Source organism: Phaethon aethereus (genome assembly GCF_964289735.1).
Source record: "Phaethon aethereus genome assembly, chromosome: 7".
NCBI lineage: Eukaryota > Metazoa > Chordata > Aves > Phaethontiformes > Phaethontidae > Phaethon > Phaethon aethereus.
The window spans coordinates 16,285,036-16,306,819 of record NC_138583.1 but is presented as its reverse complement, the minus strand read 5'-3'; positions in this window follow the sequence as shown (position 1 = coordinate 16,306,819).

The following is a 21,784-nucleotide window of genomic DNA, read 5'->3' as shown; positions in this document are numbered from 1 at the left end:
AATCCTCGTTTGTTCATATCATATTGTCTGTTTTGAAGCCTCCACACGTTTTGGCCACAGCGTATTACAGGCAGGAGGGTTTTGAATAGGGGTGTTTAGAATAACCTAATGTCACTTTCAGTCTGGTTGCATATATGTTCTTGTCTTTATAAAAAGCTTTAACCCTGCCTCAAACAATAAACAGCACTTGCAATCTGACCGCATGGTTTTTCCATCTTTATTTTGCTTGTTTACTTTTCCTAATGTCAAAACCATTTGTATCATTTTCAGGAGTGTTTCTTCCCAGCAAAGCTTTGGAGGCAAAAATATTTTTGGAATGAGATGTGATCAAAGTCTCTTCCATTTTGGTTTTTGTTTTCACTTGGGGGGATTACATACCTATAGTTAAATATGGTAAAGCCCTAATTAAAATTTGCTCAAAGGGAATTCACGCTAAATGTCACTGATTCTGGAAAATCAAAAGGATAATCTATGAATAATTATTTTATATTATTAACATGTATTAGGATATTATTTAGAAACAAGCATGGATGTTTACTACTGTTTATGCTAACATAATTCCTTTTTAGTATGTGGAACATTTTATTTTCAGATGCCTTTTCCTGAAGTTCTGTTTGAAGACATGGCAAACTTTTCAAACCTGGGGCTGCTATCTACACTTCATTCTTTCCTCAGTGGGAACTGTGCCTGAATTTCTCAACCTGAGTATCATTTAGGATGAAAGTTGCAGTAAAGTAATCTAAGAAGAGATTCTACCCTCTCTCCTTTACTCCCCCTTCTCCACACATGGCACATCTTTCCCTCTCAAGATTAACTAGGCTATTAAAAATAAAAGATTTGCCTACAAAGCTATAGGGATTTAAAAAACTCTATCCTTCCAAGGAACCACTGCATTCTTAGCTCTTTGTGTTGTCACAAGAAAAATTTTGGCCAGCCATGTTTCTTACCGTTAAAAAGGTTTGAGGTTAACAAGGTTTTCAACCGTTAACAAGGTTTCAGGTCTGAGTTGTGCTTGAATAAATAATCTTCAAATATCACAAATTAAAAAAAAAAAAAAAAATCCAAACTTCAATCTTAGGTTCAGTCTTGTGATGACCAGAACTTTGGCTTTTGGCAGACATCACATGTTTTCACAAATGAGGACTGGGATGTGAATGGTTTTACTAGGAGCTGCCTGTAGTAGTTGTGCTTAGTGCATTCCTAACTTTATGTATTGAAAATGTTAATTCCTAACCTTTTAATAAAAAATAAAAACCCCCTCCAAACTACAATATTGAAGTGAAATTTGACCTTCAGTGAAAATTCTACTGTTACAGATACACAGACCTAACTTTACAGCGAACTGGCTCTAATTGCATGTGTTGCGTGCATAAATGATTTATAGGATTGCTGAAAGTATGTTACTACTGAAACCACTTTTTTCCCCTTTTATTAAGGCTGACATACTTACAATACTTATTCTAGTATTTTCTTTACTCAAACCCTTTTAAGCCAATGTTATTATCCATGAAAGTTAGGGTTACTAATATTGGCAGGCTGGCATGCAGCTCCCTTTTTAATATATTTGGTTCTTTGAGCAGAGCATTACATGATTGCCGAATGTTGAATTCTCACATTTTCTTTGCCGATGAAAAATCACTGTATATTGGCCTTATGTTGCTCCTATTTAAGTCAGAAGAAAGAAACCAACCTGCCTGTGCTTTTGAAAATTCTTTCTGTAAATTACAGGGTTCACTTGCTGCCAGTGTATGTATTAATATTTTTTATTCCTGCCAACAATATGAGTATGTTGGGAAATGTTTACCTCCGGCAGAACTTTGCTAGATGGAGCCTGTGTGGTGAGGTTCTGAATCAGCCCATTTTTTACTGACTGAGACCAAATCTTACCACATATTTCTTCTTTATGTGGTGTGACAGTTGGCACATGAGTCTCTGCTTGCCCAGTTTGGGGAAGATTATTCTCTTTACTCTGTGTACAAGTGTCTGTCTGTTTTGTTAAATGGTTGGCATATGTGAAAGGAAGAGATAAAATTCAGGTTTCCAGAGGTGTAACCAGATAGCCAAGACCGAGGCTATGTATTTGGCGCTTAGACTTTTAAGTATCCATTTGCAGGTTCAGTCTGGGGAATCTGACAGTGAATCAGGTGATATGAAGTCGGGGTCTTGCATGGCTTGCTAGCTGTTGTCCTCTGTTCCTGAAGATCTCTAGCTGTGTCCTTGTCTGCTTCAATTGCCATGTTATTGCTCTGCAGGCAAGTGATGGCATGAAATAGGTGAGTGCTCCCCTTTTGTTTTTAAAGTGAAATTTCTGCTTCATTGCTTGTAGTATAACAATTGAAATGCATAGTTTGCTTTTTCAGTGTTTTTATATGTACACCTGGTAACTGTTAAATCTCACTGGCTGGTCTTTTTCTGCTATTTAGATAAAATCTGTTCTCTGCATTCCTTTCTACTCCTAGTAATGGGAATAAAACAAAACAAACAAGATATAATTGTGAAAAAACAATCATTTAAAGATGCTATTGTGGGACCATGCCTATGCTAACAACTCTGTGTGACAGGTGAGCGTTGTTATACACAAGCACCTCTAATTGGCTTGAAGGAGCGAGATGTCTTAAGCCTTCTGCTTTGGAGCCTTCTTGGAGTTGGCCTGTGATTGTGAACAACTGATATAGCCTTTGATTTCCTTACGCCACTCCAGCAGTTTTAGGTTCTTAGAGAATGTTGTCTTACCTACAGTTAATATTATAAGTAAAATGAGCATTATCCGACTAACCTACCAAGATCTTGGATTATATGAGTTTTAGACCCAAGAAAAATGGCTTCTTCCAATCATTTATAATCTGTTCTTAAGAAGTCTTAAGAGTATTTTCTTTGGCGTTTCTTATGTGAGAGTGTGCAGGATATACCAGCACTCCTCCTTCATCAAAGCTGGTTGAATTAATATATTTTCCATATGTGGTATTAAAGCAGCTGAATCTTTCTAAAAGTTACCTTTTAGGTTAGGTGACTCTGATGGACTTGCCTCTGGTGGTGTTGTCAACCTGAAGCTGACCCTTTCTTAGAGTTGCTGACAATTAGATTAAGGTTTGAGATCAGGATTTTCACAAGCCTTCAAGGAGCAGATATTTTTAAGGACAAGCTAAGTCGTGGTCATGGCACATTCACAAAATATCATCATCATCTCAGCATCCTCAGCATTTTAAGGGAGCAGCATCTTGGAAAATATGTTTACTTCTAGGTTGGTTGTGTTCATAGGCTTTAATGTAAAATATATTCTACGTTATCACATTATGTGCAATGTTTAGGCTGTGAGAACAAGTTCCTAAAAGCATTCAAAACATCCTCCCAGCACAAGTTTAAAATTTCTTGCAAAGATTTTGCATTCTTATTGAAAGTTTTGCTGCCAATTGAAAAACAAAACTGTAAAGTCAGGGGTTTTGTAAACCTAGTTATACCTTAATCCAGAAGTTTTTTAACAGATCGTCTCACCTCTCATCCACAATTCCATAGATCCTCTTAGAACAGAGGTTTTATATGGTATTATAGTTTTATAATAAAATATATAAAAAGGAATCCGTTTGGAAATGTCAGCGTTAAATTGAAATTTTATTTCAGTATTGTATTTGGAAGTAAAAGAGGAGCTTCACAGGATCTCTTCATATCATACTCTGGAGAAAACCAGTGGCAGAGGAGTGCAGCTGCAGAAATTCTACATTAATTTTAAATTTGAATGGGGAAAATCAAATAAAGAATACCAAGGTAACTTAAATTCGTATTGCTGGCATAAGTTTTATGTGTAATTGCCCACCTACTTTTAAATTAACACTATTTTAGCAATTAAAAATTTAAGATTCAATAGAGGGAAAACAAGGAAAGGAGATTTCTGTAGACAGTCTGCTTATTCATTTTATAGGCTTCTCTGATTTTTATAAGACCTTTGAAACAATGTGTGCACTCAATTATCTAGCATTCGGTGTATCTACCGAGTAAGCAGACAGTTGTGGACTTCAGGGAATTTTCAAACACACGTGCTGTTCAACCTTAGCAATTTTCTTTTACCTAGGAATTGTTTTCAGAAATTCCCATATAATGAAATTTCTGGTTAAGTTGATAGCTGTAAATGAGGGCACAGTTGCTTCATTTCCTTTTGACAATAAGCCAAATTCATCCCTGGTGGAACTCCATTGATTTAACTCTACTTGAGCTAAGCTACACTGGGGATGAATTTGGACCAGCTTGAGATTTTTTTATTCATCTTTTCTTTAATTTCCTTTAGCTTAGTAGTCGATTTAGGGCTGGTCAGAGGATTACAATGCAAGAGAGGGGAAAAGCAAAACTTCTCTGCTCAAGAGTCATTTCCTTTTTAATACTCTACTGATTTAACCATGACTTGTAATGTGTTTCAGGTAGCCAAATTTCAACATCAATTTTGGAAGAAAGTTCACTATACTTTGAGTCTCCTTCCTTGGCTACTTCCCAAACCACCAAATCACCACCTACTGTACAATGCACATATTATAAAAGGCAATGGAAATGTCAGTGCGCTGGGAAATTATTTGGATAAACTGCAGTTATCAACTGGTGCCTGATATGGTTAGCTTGAGCTCCACTGATTACGTACCTTTTGGCCGTTTACTTCAGCTGATGGTGGAGCTGCGAGATCTGAACACCTGTAATGCCCAGCATACCCCCCCCAGCTACTGCTTGCTGTGTTGGGTTTCTGAGTCTTGGGTGGTTTCTGTCCATGTGGTGCTCATGCCAGTCTTTTTTTTTTTTTTTTTCCTTTTTTGCAAGTTTTGGTTATTGTGGGTTCACACCCAATATGTTTCAAGTCTGAGTGAAAGCTGAAAGCATCATTCAGCCAAAATGACTACTGAGCTGTATGTGGTTTTCATCTGAAACTGTAAATCAGCTATGTTCACTGAGGGGTTAGCAAACCTGGCCTGAATGTCAAACCTCTGGCAGCTCTCCCAAATCAGGCTAGTTCTGAGTTTCATTATGAAAGGTTTGCACAGCTCTAGCTAAGCCCTCATTTTCCACTTTCAGATAAATGCTTTTTCAGCTGTATTTATGAGGCTTAAGAGTAAAAAACCCCTACCAGCTGTTAATGTTAATCACAAGTTTATATCATAAGCACATTCTGAGTCTTATCCTCTTTCCATTCATGTCAGTGGCAAAGCTTTTCAACATGGCAGTTGGAGCAAATATCATAAAATATGGGAATACACACGCAGTTTAAAAGTAGAAAATAGAGGTCTGCCTTAAACTAACAAAGCCAGGAATAGGATGCTGTACCTTCAAATGTTTTGCTCCATTTGCACATTCACTTTTACACCAAGCAGTAAATAGTGGCAATATAGAAGCAAACACAAGTTTCAGTTTCTTGCTGGAATGGTTTGTGTTTTCTTATGGGGCATCAACATACACATTAAAGTAGGGCCTTTGACATAAGGAATCAGAATATGCGATATAAAAACTGAGTGTCTATCACCCATGATAAGAAAGAAACCCTGATTCGTTAGTTCTGAAGCAGCTGCTGGCCGATAAATTTCTGGAGATTTACACAGTGGAAACATTCTGCTACCTGTCAAAATGGAAATTAATATTATTTTACAATATTTTAATTTATTTCCAAAGTAATTATATTTAAGCATTTAGTGGGGTATGATGGGTTGGGTTTGTGTTTTTTCTCAAATCACAACATGAAGGATTTAGTCTATAAGGCATTCTGCTACATTTGGGTTTTGAGGTTTAGCAGGTCACATTTAACCTAACTGGAAGGCCAGCTTCACTGAAATTTTTGAAATCTGAACAAACTCTCTAAACCTGCAAGACCGTTAATGAACGTTTTACAGGAAGGGAAAAAAATAAATTCCAGGAGGATCGGTGGTTTTAGTTTGTGCCTATTTCAGTGGTTTACTTTTAAAAATTACAAAAAAAAAAAAAAAAAAAAAAAAAAAGTATCTTAGTTTCACTATTGGAATAATACGGCTAATATAACCTTACCTGAGAGGATGCTGAGACATGGCTGACTAAAACATTCCCATCTCTATTTCAATAACATACCAAAAGAGTTGTGTTCTCTCTCTAATTTGTACAAAATGCTATGTTTAAACACTCTCCTTTTTTTTTTCTAATCCTAAATAAATGTTATTGTTAATGTTATTGTTAAAATTCATCCTTAAGGACATTCCAACATAAATAGCAGTGATAAGAGTTGTATCTTTTTGGAGCCATTTGAATTTGAAGCCACAGTATGCCATATTTTCTGAACGTTACTTTCATGCATCCCTCCGGCTCATGCATTTGAAAACATATCTGTAAGTACAACAGAAAGCTGTGGCTGTGTTTTCTTGTTTAATCATGGCTGTGTCATGCTTGTATGAATTGTAGTAGTTCATTGGCTAGAATGCAGAATGCTACCTTTTATGAGAAGTCTCATCTCCTGCTGGGAGGCCACCTCTCCTCACCCCACAGAGAAGAAAGGCAGTGTTGTGAAAGGTTTGGTGATCTTGTTTATCCTTACCTAACCATCGTTGTGTAATAGAGGTTAATAAATATATTCTGGCCCTGCCCGGTGTTCTGTTTGCTACTCACTCACTGATTCCCTAATTATACAGAATGCTGAAGTAAATTCTTGACTGCGTGCAGTAGTAGTCCTGGTTATTCATTAGGTATTAACTTTTTTCATTTAGCCTTCAGTGTAGTGAAGAAAAAGGTGACTGCAGAACCATTCACTTTTGAAGTAACTTACCTGGACTTTAATGGAAGTTAATGAGTTTTTATGTTTGGAATGATGGTCTTTTGTCTAGCAATGAAATAAATGGTGAAGCAGTGCGTCAGAGGAAAAGCAAAACAAAAAAACCGGGGACCCTGAATGTCGGGATTGAATGCACAAGGCGCTGAGTACGCAGCAAAGGCTGGGCACAGCACTGAGGGCTGGAATGCTCATCCACACAGAGGGAGAGAGGCTGCATCTTAATTGAAGGTTTGGCAATGCCCTCTGCAATGTCTCAGGTTACCCTCTGTTAAATGAGCGTCTTCAGTCTGAGTGCAGCTTTCTCCACAGTCAGATGTAAATAGGCAGAATGCTTCCCCTAAAAAATGATTGATCCCTCTAGGACTAGCAGGGAAATGGGCATATATGATATATTTAAAAAAAAAAAAATTAAATGGCATGTTTGCACACACGTGCAAGCTTATGTGCCTTTGTTGCGTATCTCTTCTTATGTTTTTAAAAATATGTTTAACCAGGACCTAAATAATTATTTTAAGAAAATAATTTTTTTTAATTCCAACTGTTAGTCAAATCCAGCTGAAACATGGCCAGTTGAAATGGGCAAAGAGAGCCCCAGAGTAAAATTACACAGTGTTTAACCGCGTGAAACATATCTAGCTGCCCATACACAGTCACAAATAACTCTAGGAGAATCTGAAGATCTCAGGCTGCCCAGGGAAAAGGAAAGAAAAATTACTATTTATTATATCAATTAAACCCAAAGGGAAAATGTCATAATCAAGGAGTCCAGAGTTTTAGGCTTTTTTTTTTAATTTTGAGAGACAAAGAAATCCCAGTCTGATCTTAAAAATGACATATATTTATTTTAAAATGAATGATAATGATACAAGACTGCTCTCTTCTTCTTCTGAATTGTGTTTCAAATCCTGGAGTCCCACCCTGAGACCCCTTAGTGTCCATTAGCTGATCAATTTTCTACCCTTAAACTATGTATTCTTATCAAAATGTTAATTCTTCCAAGCCTTGAAAAAAACACCCTGATACACTGTTTATTTTATATGCCAAATTATTCCACTTTAATGGAAAAAGAGGAGAAATGTTAAGGAATTCATGTGTATCTGAGTTGTGCACATCAATCTTCTAAGGCGGCACATAACAAAGGTCAGAAATAGCCTAGCGCTGTGTTTTGTGTAGCGCATCATTCTATGAGAAAATGTGCCCAAGTTCCTCCTAAAACATTGTTTTCAAGCATGGTTACTACCGAATATATTTCTAAATGACAAGGTTTATTTGTCTGTATTTTGATATGTTTAGGGGAAACTCAGGCTGACAGTTAGAGGAGGCAGGAAGAGGGAACCACAACAAGTTCCACCCAAACACAAAATGTCATCTCTTCCCTAGCTAGGATACAGAAGCATCCTGATGAAAAAAAGAGCAGACATTTAAAAGTTTCTGACATGTGTCACAGATGCAGCCATTGAGCCACTGTTCCTGATGTAGCTCGAAATGACAGCATCCAAGCCATTGGAACTGGCTGCGGGACATTCAAAGTTTGGTGTGTGTCGCGTTTAATCCTTGTCATGGCACATCTAGAGAATAAAAAAGACAAATGGACACAGGCAGTAGTGATAGTTCAAAGAACTTAAAATAAAGCTTCCCAGTCTAATTGATATTATCAAGCTGTGCTAACATTTACCAGCCACCAAGTAGACAGACAGGAGGTCAGCACCCTTTTTTTCTGCAATTTTCCCCCAAGTCAGAAGAATAAGTCTTTCAAGCTTTCTCTAAGGGTGACCCAAATATATGAACTGTTTACTCAGAAATAGCACTGACTTGCCAAAGATACTCTTTAATAATCAAAACATATAAAGACAAAAAGGCTTCAACCACTGATGAAGCAACTTGTCATGCATGGTCTACGTTATTTATTAATACTAGCTTAAGATCCAGCCAATAGTGTTGATTATTGTACCAGAGAGTTGATAATTTATTGATTGTACTACCTCTGGATATTTTACAACCTTCATTTCTGATTATATCCTTGTGAAGTTGAGGTGCAGGCAGCATAAAATAACATTCTTTTTGAGTTATTGTGTTGGCATCTTCTTTCAAGTAGTGCCTCTTTTAATGCTAGCCCAAAAAGTTTGTGTAAATAGAACTGATTGTCTGCAATGGCTTAAGGACTGCAGCACAGATCGCTCAAATCAAGAGCTTCATACCTAGGTTTCCAGAGAATTTATAGTCAGCAGCCCATTAGCTTGTCATTGATTGCAGGGGATGAGTGCCTGCTCCTCATCTAACTTCCAGTTTAACATAGGGGATATTTTTCCATTTAGCAGCCTGTGAGGTGAATACAGAGGATTCAATTTTAGTATGTTCCACATACAATCAGCCTCTGATTATGTGAATCCCCTGGCAAGTTGAAGTTAAAAAAACTTATCTTTTGTATTAAAGTCAGTGGTACCTACAGGCTATTGCACTGGTTTCTACTTAAATCTTGTGGCTACCTAGGCATAGTGGTAAATCAAGCATGAGTTTAACAGGACTTCCTTCAGTATGTTAAAACAGACTTGTACGACATCCACAACATTATAGACATTATAGTGGTGGAAGGGAAGGTTCAATGAAGGAATGTCTTTAATATGCAGATTTTTTGTACATTATCATTAGAGGATTGGCAAATATATTTGTTACCACTCATCTATCCATCACATTCCTTGTTGGGAAGGAACGTGGTATTGTTTTGTTGTCTGAAGTTCAAAAATATTTTTTAAACAGTCTTTTTTCTCTTCAACTTTGTGTCCAACAGCAGAGCCAAAAGATTGACAACACTGTAAATAACATATCCTAAGTCAGAAATATGAAAACAATATATGCCAAAAGACCTCTTTTTTTGTCTCTCATAAAACACAGCTTTAGAAGAACTCAAGTTAGTGTGCTAACTTAGACCCAAACTCTGAGTATTTTGAGGTTCTCCCTCTGACAACCTTAATACTAGCTACACTGACATTCAAACTTAGTTGACGTGGTTACCCTCTGGAAGAAAAAGATGCTCAGAATTGGATGTCTGCATTTCACATGATTTCTTATGCCTTGGAGGGTACATTCCTGAGGTATTTGCCTGGTGAACCTCTTCCTATGTCTAGATTAGAGAATGGTGAGCCTCATAGTTCAGTGGTGAGGTTGCAGCAGGCACCAGTGTTGCTGAGGGACAGAGCAGGTAACTGCTGGCTTGCCCACAGAGACTCTCTGTGTAGGGTGGATAGCCTCTATATTATATATATTTAAAATAAATAAAATAGTCCATATTTTTAAAAATCATGTCGATTTTTCAACAGTGAAAGGCAAAAAAGGTTAGCTTGAAGATCTGTCCTTTCTGCATGCGAAAGGTAAATTGGAGCTCCCATGGAACACGGCTTGCCTCCTAGATTTTCCTTCTGGAGGATCTGCAGTTGAGGCCTGCAGGCATGTAAGAGCCAAACTCGGGTCATATATCTTAACGGTACCTGACTAACTAACAGCATAAATGTAAATCAGTATTGTCAAGTTGCATCTTGAGAGGCAAACCAGATCCCTTTGTCCCCATTTACAGTGGCACAAGGTGGTTCTATTGCTGGCAGAGAATGACATTTGAAATTGCTTTGCCGAGGCTGTGGACCATTTCTGTCTTTTGGAGACTGATGCACAAAAGACTTGGAATGGGAGAGTGTGGTATAAGCTGAGAAGGTAGATTCTTTGCTCTTTTTGGTGACACCATAAAGTCCCCCTGTTAAGCTGCTTGGATTGTGGAAATGTAGCTGTACATCTACCTCCTGCAACAAAAGCTTTTGTACGTATTGTGTTCCTACACGCAGAGAAATCAGAAAATTAAAACTAGTAGTTTTAATTAATTAAATTAAACTAGTAATAAGAAAGGTGAAGAGAGGAAAAGGCATGGGCAATGCCACATTCTTTTACGGTAATGACAATGATGAACAGTACAAAAAGACATAGTGGGTAGAAAAATATTTTTTTAAAAATGTTTCTATAATATTGGTGGCTGTAGTTGGCAATCTTCATAAATCATGTATAAGTGTTTAAGGATCTTTGATAGTAACTGTGTTCCATGGGGCAGAGTTAAGACTGTGGCAGAAAGCCCAGTTTGTTTCTTCATTGTGCATCACCTCCCTGTTGAAACCGGGACGTTGTTATTCGTCTATCAGAAATGAGCTATCGTCTCAAAGAAACTAGACTAAAGTGCAGGAGACTCTTCATTCAAATTATCGTGTTGGATTCCATCCACTCATTTTTGTGTCATTGCAGAATGTGCCTGCATACTTGACAGCAATGTGAGTTCATTATTTCTCTCTACAACAGAAACTCAGTTTTCTATTCCGCCAGATAATTCCAGAGGATTTATGTAAGCTAGGGATTTCCCATTTGCCTTAATGGGAGTTACCCCGCGCTGTACAATAGATAGGCAGCACAGCAAAGGAAGATAAGTCAAAAGACCCCTAGAGAGCAATGTTGATTTTAAATATTTCTCTTCTGCTATAAAAACTTCAATAGCATCCTATGTATTATGAAATGCCTGATCTAGTTAATTTGCTGCATTGTAAAATAAAGTCGTAATTATCATTGTTAAGTGTAATTAACTGTACATCTGATCACTGTGAAGACTGGAAAAAGACAAATATAGCATGAAAACACTTTAATATCATAATTACTGGTCCATTCGTATTGTCCTTGTTAAATACACATATGTTAAATAATTTCATTTAATGTGTTGAGCTATGTTGCGCTTTGCTTATCTTATGCTGATTACGAAGACCCAATCCTTTTTAGGAACGATTTTGACTCAAGACCTTTTTTTATGGCAACCTGTGGGAAGGAATGAAAACAGGCAACCCTGTCACGTTTTCTGGGGCCACTACGTAACATCCACCATTTCTTAGCAGTGTACTTTCTCGTTACATTTTTTTAATGGCTTGCATATTTAATCTGTAGAGTCAAGACTTCCAATGGTAAATCTAGTTCAACAGAGGTTCAGTTGGAAAACAGTCTTTGCTAGGGAAGAGGAAGGAAGATAATCTTGTGCTATGCAGCAATAAGTCACAACATTGTCAACCAGATTCTGTAGGTTAATGGAGCAGCCTTAACTGCAGTTCCAGAGTGGAGTTACTGGTTTTACTGGTTTGTTGAGGACCCTTGATGCCACTGCTGGTTGTCTAGCTCGTGAAAAGAAAGAGAGTTCCAAAGTTTTTGTGGCCTTCAAAATGTCAGTCCTAGAAAAAGTTTTCCCCTTTAAGCCTCATAAATTAAGATGGGCCAAAGCTTGAAAGACTTCCTAAAACTAAACTAGATAAAAAGACCTGGATCTTTTCTTCTTTTGGGAATTCAGCATTTTTGTCTGCATTGATTAAAGAGTCTAAATTCAATGAGATTGTTTGGGAAATGAGCTAATTAATGAGAGAAAATTTCAGGATTTGGCACTTTTGTAGGAATGCCACGGACTTAATGGATTTATTGACCAGGGGAAGAGGTTGCAGGACCTCACCATAGGCAGTTTATGTGAAAGAATCCATTTAACTTGCCTCTGAAATGAAACCACTGTAACGATTTCTGAGATCTGCCTCTTGTTCTGGTCAGGTGTCATCTCTTTTTCTGCAGCACTATTACAGCAGCATTATTTGCAGTATTTTCTGCTTAACTCAGAGTATCACTCATTCCCAGAAGCATCAAATTTCCAGTTTCCCTTGAGATTTGGTAGTGATGCAGCTGAGGTTTGGGGTGCTTTTTTTTGGTTTATTTCTAATATTTTTGGTTACTTCAGCAAGGGAAAGTAGAAGTTACAAAAGGGTTTTAGTGGGGAATGTCTGAAGGAGCACTAGCGGGAAATTTGCCCACAGATGGGTAAGCAACTTACTGTCGTGCTGGACTTTCTCCTGTACTCTCTCACAGAGGTTGGTTACCTTTTTTAATATAATAAAGGATGAAATGGTTAAATACATCACAGTTTTGCCAATAATAGGTGTTGGTGTATAAGTCTAACTGGCAGTTAGACTGCCCAGGTTATTGATTTTACTGTCTAATGGCTGAAAGAGATGTTATCTTGATTAATTAGAAGTCAAAAACAAATGCATCTTGCTTCTATTAGGTCTCCTGGCATTTGCTTTCTTTTTTTCCTCCCTCGCCAATGTTGTTGTACATGTACCTTTAAAATGTTTTAAACTAAAAAGCTATCAAGGTCAGCAGTATACAAGCCCTAGTGACTTTATTTCAGTTGTCAATGAGTCCTTAAAGCATACACTGATTTTGGTGTTGGAGGTACTCTTTTAAAGCACAACACTATTCATTTAACCTCAACAAATGAAAATCCAGTAGGCTATTATTCTTAGTGCTCTTGAAGTAACTTATCACCTCATTATGCTATTGGGCAGAAATGTTGACATGCTATCTAACTATTACTTTATATATTTACTGATGGTTTTCCAGGAAAATATATTTTTCTCTTTTGGAGTATTTAGTGTTCTGCAAAGTTGTTTAGTGCTTAATGTGAACAAGCTTTATAAAGACCACTGCAACAGTGAAACATAAAAAAGTAGAAAATTTTCTATCAGCTACTCTTATTATGAACAGTAAGATGATAGAAAAAAAATGATAGATGATAGGGGAAAAAAAAAAATCTAGGGTTAGTAAGCAATAACAAAAACTCTTATATCATAATAATAATCACTTCCTGGGGGTTTACATGCTCTCAGAATGCCAAGCACTAAGGAAAAAAAAAAGGAATCTTGCTACATTTATAAACAATTTACATATCACAGAGTTTACTTCATGTACATAAGTAGTTGTTTGTTTTTACTGTATTTTTATTTGTGTTTAATATGAGCATGATCTAGAAGTAAAATTACCTTACAAAGTATACAGAAATATAATATATTGCACATGCTATTGTGAATCAAAGTGAAATCGCCACGTTTGCATTTCATAACTTTAGAAGAGATCCTTGTTGTCACAACTGGTCTGATTCTGAAAATTATATAAAAATACGAGGGACACATTTCGTATCTTTTCAGAGTCTTGGGAATCCCATAAATGCAATCACTTTCTTGCTCACAATAGTGTGTAACATGTAATAAAAAAACACAAAGCACTGACACAAACTTTGCTACATCATTAACTGAGCAGATGGTTTACGTGACTTCCTTTCTTCTTTCTTTCTTCACAATATTTTAGCATACAGTTAATCTGTTTATTGGGTTCTCAATTCTCTCCTCTAGGTCTTGTCATGAAAGATAGTGTCTGAAGAAAGATGGCTTACAGCACTGCACAATTTATAGGTGTGGAGTGTTTTAAGTAGACAATTTGTAAAGCTTCAGACTCAATTTATGTGCTGTTTTTCCCATGGACTTTACCTAGAAAAAGTGTAAAATGCACAAGACTTCTACCCAACTACAGCCCCCACTTTGCTTGGCAGCTTGGCGCTCACAAAAAAAACCCCAGGAGCCTGTTCAGTCCGAGCAAGGAACTACAAGTATTTTCTAAAATATGGACGTAAAAAGACAGGATGTAAATCAAAGCAGCCCTGTGGTCATTTTAATTGGCATTCTTACCATTTATGCAGGTCCATGCAACTTCTGACTGTGCTGTTGAATAAAATGAGAAGTTACCACAGCAACTGCAATGTCCATGGCCATTTTTGACTATAGGCCCGCTGAAATATTGACCTCAATTTTATTTAGTTGAAATTCACAGTACAATTTCAGTAAATTTAGTGCTGCTGATAGCTGTCAGACTGAGTGCATTGGATCGCGGGTTTAGGTAGTGGTAAGATTAGCTGTCGTGCGTTGCACTGCCACCAGCATCGTTTGTCTCTGATCTGAAAGAGCTTCATCTAGGCAGGGGTATAATTCAGTATCTGTTTTTTATTTGGAGACTACCTGTGAGGGAGTGCCTGCTAGTACCAATTGTAATGCTGAACCCTGTTCTGTAAAAACTGGACCGAAATTCACTCCATATTCGTTGTAGACAGTATATGCATGAGATGTATATGGTTGTTTCCATCCAGAGGGGACATTGACTCCTCACCCTGTTACCAGCCACCACATCCATTTTGAATTCTTTGACAGACAAGGAAGTGAACTGGAGGGCAAATTAATAGATACCGAAGAGTGCATACCTAGGTCGGTGTTATGATCATCATCATTTTTATTACTCTGGCCTCTGTGTGAATGGGACCCAAATCTGTTAAGAATTGACAGGTTCTGTCACAGTGTAGGTGTTCGAGGGTCTAATATTTAAATAATAATAAAAAACCCAACGAAAAACCCCCACCAAAGCCCAGAGATGGTTAAAACCCATATGGTTGCAAATAACATTGAATAAATGTGTAATATATATATTCTGATTTACGTATAAAACATTGAAAAATGTAAAGCAGCAACTGGCTTTGGGTTAGGTGGTGCATAAGAGTTTACACCAGCTCACATATGGCAGAACAACACAGGGGCCCTGAACAGGTACGTGTCCCGGGCACCAGGCTGCTTTGATACGATCCTGAGCTAGGATGGAGGTGAGACTGTCGTGTTGACCAGGTCCTTTCTTTACCTCCGACATTTCCCCTCGCTTCCAGGATGTCACCCCCCTCACAGCAGTACTCCTGATTTCCTTGCTCCAAAGGAACATTTTTTTTTTTGAGCAACGTCACCCTCCATTTGTGGAATAAAGGGAAATAAAAGCTGTAAAATACTGATCCTGGAAATTTACACGAGGGAAATGCAAGGGTTTTGTTCGGAGCCTTGGCATGGCTGCCAGAGGCCTGCCTCAGCAGTTAAGAAGGACCCAGCTGATGCGGTCAGGTTTGCTCCGACTGCCACGGCTTTGAGTGACAGCTACGGCCCAGTGCACATCCACTGAAAACTAGCATCAGGGAATGACGTACAGTTTGATAATATAAGATGCTTAGGTTTTTGGCTCAAGTGAGATGTTCAGAGCTAATAGCCCTGTGAGCAGAGTTTCAGCTGTGATCTGTACCTTGAGATATCGGTTGTGTCTGGCTCAGGAAAAAGGGGAAAGAATGAAAGCTTATTTCTAGAAAGGTTTCCGATGAGCAGCATTTGTCATTGAAGGGGAAGATGGGTATAATTAGCTTGTCAGTCTAGTTTGGGCTGAGCTGGCTTTCTGTGGTAAGAAAGATGGACTAACTGCCAGAAGAGCTGACAGGCAGTCGATAATGCAGCAATTAATGTCATAAATAATTCTGGAACCAATTATATCAAAATGGACTCCAAGCTTTAAAAAAGGAACAGAATTCCCTTATTCTTCCTGCTAACAGCAAGAAGCAGCTTTCATTTTTCTCTGTAATTACTTTTCATTGTATATAGCAATAAAGTAGGGCTTTTCTGTCCATATTTAAAACTTGTCTTTCTTGCATTCCCCCACCTCCTAAACCGTCTTTACCCCATAGGACAAGGTTGTTACAGCAGATCTTCACTGAGGGGAATGTATAATCTTTTCACATGGCTGTTACATGATAATTTCTGCTGCACCTAAATGACTGAGCACCAAGTTTTCTCAAATGTCATTGGCAACGACAGCAGAAAGCACAAAACAATGGCATTTGGAAATAAAGACATTTGTGAAATAAATTGATTTGTCTTATTATTTTAAAGGTTGCTCTGACTTGCTTACACTGAACTTATTGATTTTTTTTTTTTTGCCTCCCCTCTCCCTGTACGGTTACAGCTATGGAATCTCAGCCAAGCTATTCCCTTTATGCTGCAAACACAACTCAGAACAGCCCTGCGAGTTAATGGGCATTCCCTTACAAAAGACACCGAGTTGCAAACGCTCTCTAGAGTGATATTCTCCTTAGCCGTTTCTCCATGTGCTGTAATACATATGTAGATAACACAAAGCCTGTACTGGCACTGCCCCCCCCCCCCCCCCCCGCTACTGCTTTTGCTAATGGTCTTTTCTGTAGTCTCATCTGCTGTTTTTTTTTTTAAAATGGACTGTAGAAGTAGTAAATTACTGTAGCATTCGTTCACAGCTTTGTTCAGAGCCTGACAAACGTTTCCAACTTTTCGACTATGGTGGCATTTACTCCTGGGAGGTTGGGGAAAACAGTTCATGAAGTTCCCACTGTTTTAAAACCAGAAACATCTGTTGGTGTCACATGCAGTTTGTTGGCTGGGTCCAGGAGTACAGAAATCCTGCAGCTGATCAGCTCTCTCCTTAGCAGTAGGTGTCAGTGTGGTGAGTGGTAATTACAACAGAGAGTTTTAGAGGACACACGATAATTAGGCCAGCTAACAAAAGTGTAAACACTGACATTTACCATACTTAAAACCAGAAACAAGTCTGCTGTATCTGTACATTGTTTCAGGCCATGACAATAGAGCCATAACTAGTTTAATCAAGCTTTCAAGAAACAAAGGCTTTCAGAGTTTGGATATACAGCTCACTGTTTTAGCAAGAAGAATGGGAGAAGGAGTAAGAGCGATCTGTGGTGCGCAACGCCCAGGCATGCGGTGGTGGAGAGCTGGGTCCCCTTCCCAGCCCTGCTGCAGGGATGCTGCTGAGTGACTGCCGGGAATTCGGCACCTCTGTCATCACAGCTTCCCCACGCCACAGGGACAGAGGATGCTCACGTCTCAAAGATGGTGTGCATATTAACGCATTTAAGGCCTTTTTAAGCACTTGGAGATCCTCTATAGGAAAGGGCAATGGAAACTCAGTCTTATTGAGGGGAAAGACCATCTGTTTCACATCTCATTAAGAACTATATCCTGTTTCTACTCTGCAGCCCAGCAAGGCCTGAAAACAAGGAGCTGTGTTTAAACAATACTACCTCAGTTAAACTACAGTGTATATAAATTAAATGCAGTTTTGTTCCAAATGACCCACCTTTTACAGCTCACAGGAGTTTTTACAAAATGTAGCGGTAAGATTTTGGCAGAATCTTTGAGGGTCAGCTGTGTAGCCTTTCAGTGGTCTTGCTGTCATCATTTTCTTTACTATGCTTCTGCATTTCTAGTGAAAGTACTTTACTGTCCTCACGCCTCAGATCATTCAGTGCACCCTTTCTCTTCGACGGAAAGGAGGTTTCAATGCTGTCCTTGTATTCATAAGGATGATTTCAAACATAAAGGTAAAATCAGTTTGATCTAGTCTGGAAAGAGTGGTCTAGCAGGTAGTGTCGGTATTTTGTCTGAGACCTCCTATTGACCTCCATTCTGGGGCAATTCAGTTCCATGGTGAAATAGACTTTATAAAAAAACCAAGTGATTTAGCATGAAATGGCAAATTAAGTGAGCTTAATTTACCCACCATCATCTGCAATGTTACCCTGATAATTCAGCTTTTCTACTCTAACTACCAATATAGTGGATGATAACTTATGGCTAAGTGAGCAACTACTATGCTTGAAACAAATAACAAATTTCCAGTTCATCAGGAAGGTGAGTTGTTAAAGAGCAATTAATATTACCTAAGACTTCTAGTATCCTCGCTTGTACTTCCAACAAAAATACAGAAGGAGGGTTTTTTTTTTTCCCTTAAATAGTTTTAAATAATAATATTTATTAGGTATATTTTAATGATTCCTAAAGAAAGAAGTGAAAATCCTGTGAGATATTTTGTAGTCCTGAAAGGCAAATACAGGATAAATGGCACTACTTAGATATTGCTGCTCCTTACTCCTCTATATGCCTGAAAATAGCTCTTTGTAGAGGTGAAGTGCAGAATCCAATGACTTTAGCACCTTAGTTTAGCTCAAGATGGGAGATATTATCTAGTTTTATTCTGTATGTGTCAGGGTCTTATGTGTTTTTATCTTCTGCTTGAAGTTACATGCTAAAATTCCAAGCTCTTATGGCTCTTTACTACTGAGATCATTGAAATCGTATATACTCATTATAATTTAGTGAATTTGGGCTGATAATACAATAATGACCAGGTTTTTATCATGGACTAGTAAAACCAACCTTTTGGATTAACCTGTGAATATCTGAAATACAGTGCCTTATGTCTGAAGCACAAATGCAGCAGCAGCAGTTCTAGTGGAGTAACAGAACACAGAGAAACAGAAAGGTGGGGAAGAGGCGAGAATTCAGCTTCAGTAGGCAGATGAGAGAGGCTCACAGGCATCAGTATAATTGATGTAATTTTCAGTTACTTTTCTTTTAATGGCTGTCTGATTTACATAATCACGTAAATTTTTAAACATACTCCTCCTCTTTCCTTTGGGTCTAATTAGCTGCCGTTCACATCAGAGTTGTGTTTCCTCTGCCTTTTACCTCAGACCCTCTTTTGCTGCATCACTGTTTACATTTCTTAGATCTAGCTTGTCAGAAAGGCCCAACATGTCCAAACAATGACAGATTTTTCTGAAGCTCAGTTCTCGATCATGCAGCTAATTAACAAGCCAGACTGATGGTGGGCAGAGGATGAAAGTGAAGGGGTAGAGCGGGATGAAAAAAGTCGTCTTAGTTCAGCATATCTAGGTATTTGAAATCTGGTTGTACATATCAGAGACATTGATTCTTGGGGTTTGATAAACCTGGCCTTCATTAGGTACTTCGGTTGGAACTGAGGAACTTTGGAGCATGAGCTCGTAGGGCAGTGACTTTTCATGTGAGTTCGTACAGCACTGTTTCTGAAGGGATTTTTCTGAATTACTTTAATAGAAACAGTAAATAATACAGCATGAGGGCACGGGATATGAGTTTCTCCCTAGGACTTTTGTTATTGAGAAGAGTGTTTTATCTTCTACAGCGTCTCCAGCAGCCAGACTAACATACATTTAGTTTTAAAGCATCTATCATACTTTATGGCTTTGGTAGATAGGCGTGCTTAAAAATGATTTGCTTCTTGGTATATATTTTCTTTACTTTTCTGAACCTTTCTAGATCAGTTCTTGAAATTGCGGGAAACAGATCGAGGGAAAAAGGGAACACAGAACATGGTAGTTACTCATAGTGGCAAAACCTAGTTTGTACCATAATGTGAGCAGGTTGATGAACCTATCTTTGCCTAAAGAGGATGAAAATAAGTCTTTCTGAAGAAAAAACATACCTTCCAGAACTGAAAAAAAGACACAGTCAAAAGGTATACAAAGAAGTGCAAGAGAGTGATGCTAGGACTGTCTTTTCTCATTAAAAGTAGAATCTGTTGATAATATAGTGCTAGCTACTTTTCTCTCAGGAGGTGTGATGCTTGCACACTGTTCCTCTAAATGGAAGAATAGTAAAGTCACTGAAAGAATTAGGGCAGCCTGAGAACATAATGATGTTATGTCATCCAGTTCCTCTTCAAAGTGGAAGGTAGAAGAGTGTTAAGTTACTACCCAGATTATTTAAACATTTTCCTTTCAGGGACTTTTGCAGGATTAATGCAGATATTCAGTAATAAATTTGAATTTCACCCATGTTTTCTCCTGAGGTGCCCTTTTTTCTTGGCAGACTCCAGGTGAGGTTAATTGCTCCTGATTCAACATTAGCAGGATTAAGTTTTCTCTCCTCCTGCTGATGGGTTTCAGTTTCTTTCCTTCGGTTAATGTGTCAAACACCAATCCACCTCCCACTACTTCTTACCCTTTCCCAGTGTTGAAATACATAAGACAATAAGACGATACACTGTATAATCAAGAATGAAAAATAATATCATCTACTACAGTAAATCATAGCCAAACAACACAGTTATAATAGAAATACCTTTCCTGTGTCTGATCCACTAACACATACTTAGTCAGATAACAAATAACTTATTCTTGGAGAGAGTGCCCTGGGTTTGATTTATCTCTGAGTGTAAGTAAATATGAAAAGGCTGCCAAATCTGCCTATATAAATCTCAGCTATCTCAAAATGTCATGTATGGGGGAAGTGAAAAATTAAGAAGGTGTTTCTGTCCTAATAGGGTATGGAGGCAAAAGGTTCTGGTTTTAATTCTTCTTAGGGATGCTATTTCTCTGGTTGATACCTGGGAAGAATTAAAGTGGAGCTGGAAAAAATATATACACACACATATATATATATATATTGCCAAATTCTGGTCTTATTTTTGCTGATGTAAATCTGGAGTAGATCCACTAAAGACTCTGGAATTAGTCTGGCTTTGTCCCAGTGTAGCTGACAGCAAACTGAGAGCTCTTCAAATTAAATAGTGGTTAAATCTCAGTGTTGTTAAGGTTTTTCATTTTGGTTATAGTGGCTATTGTTTGTCTGAACAAATGGAACAAAAAGAAATCATCTGAAGATACTTATATACTGCTGTACAAGTGAGAACAGAAAGAAGACGGGGCCAATGTGAAAATCAAGGGTAAGAGAATAGTTTCCATAACCATTGTTTGCATACGTGAATTCCTGTTTGGCAGCACCACACCACACTTAAGGGTTCATTTAGACAGGAAAGAAAGAGGAGGAATGCAGGGCTAGCTATATCATGCCACTTTAAGTCAAGTATTAAGCAGTATCATAATCCAGGCATAAATCCAGCCAGTTTGTGAATTCTCACCCATGGGCTTTATATTTCTCTCATTTAATTCAGTGGACATCATTGGAGTTACTCCTGACTTGTACCAGGGTAGTGAATGTCAGAATTAGGTCCTCTGTCTCCTGCGTGGGCTGCTGAACCGGATGCTCTGCGTGACAGAGCGTGTCAATTAGCCTGAAGTACTCGCTGAGCCTCGGTCCATTTGGGATTCAGAGGTAGTTTGTTACCTCTGAGGTGGGGGTTTTAGTTGAACGTGTCATCCTACTCAAATTCATTAGATGAAAAGTGAGTATCATCTTACATTACATAAGTTCAGCTGGAATGTATACAATGTCAGCAGTATGGGAGAGGAAAACATGTGTTGAATACATCTAGTGTGTCTTGGGTCTCTGAAGGTCACTCCGCTAAAGTAATATATAGTGCTAGTGCTAGTGGCTCAAGGTCAAGTCAGCTTGCTTTTCATAATGCATAAACCTGAAGCTCACTCAGACACCAATCATCTGACCTAAACCTTGGAACAAATATTTTACTAAGTAAATCAGTGAGCATGCTGGCATTTCTATTAAC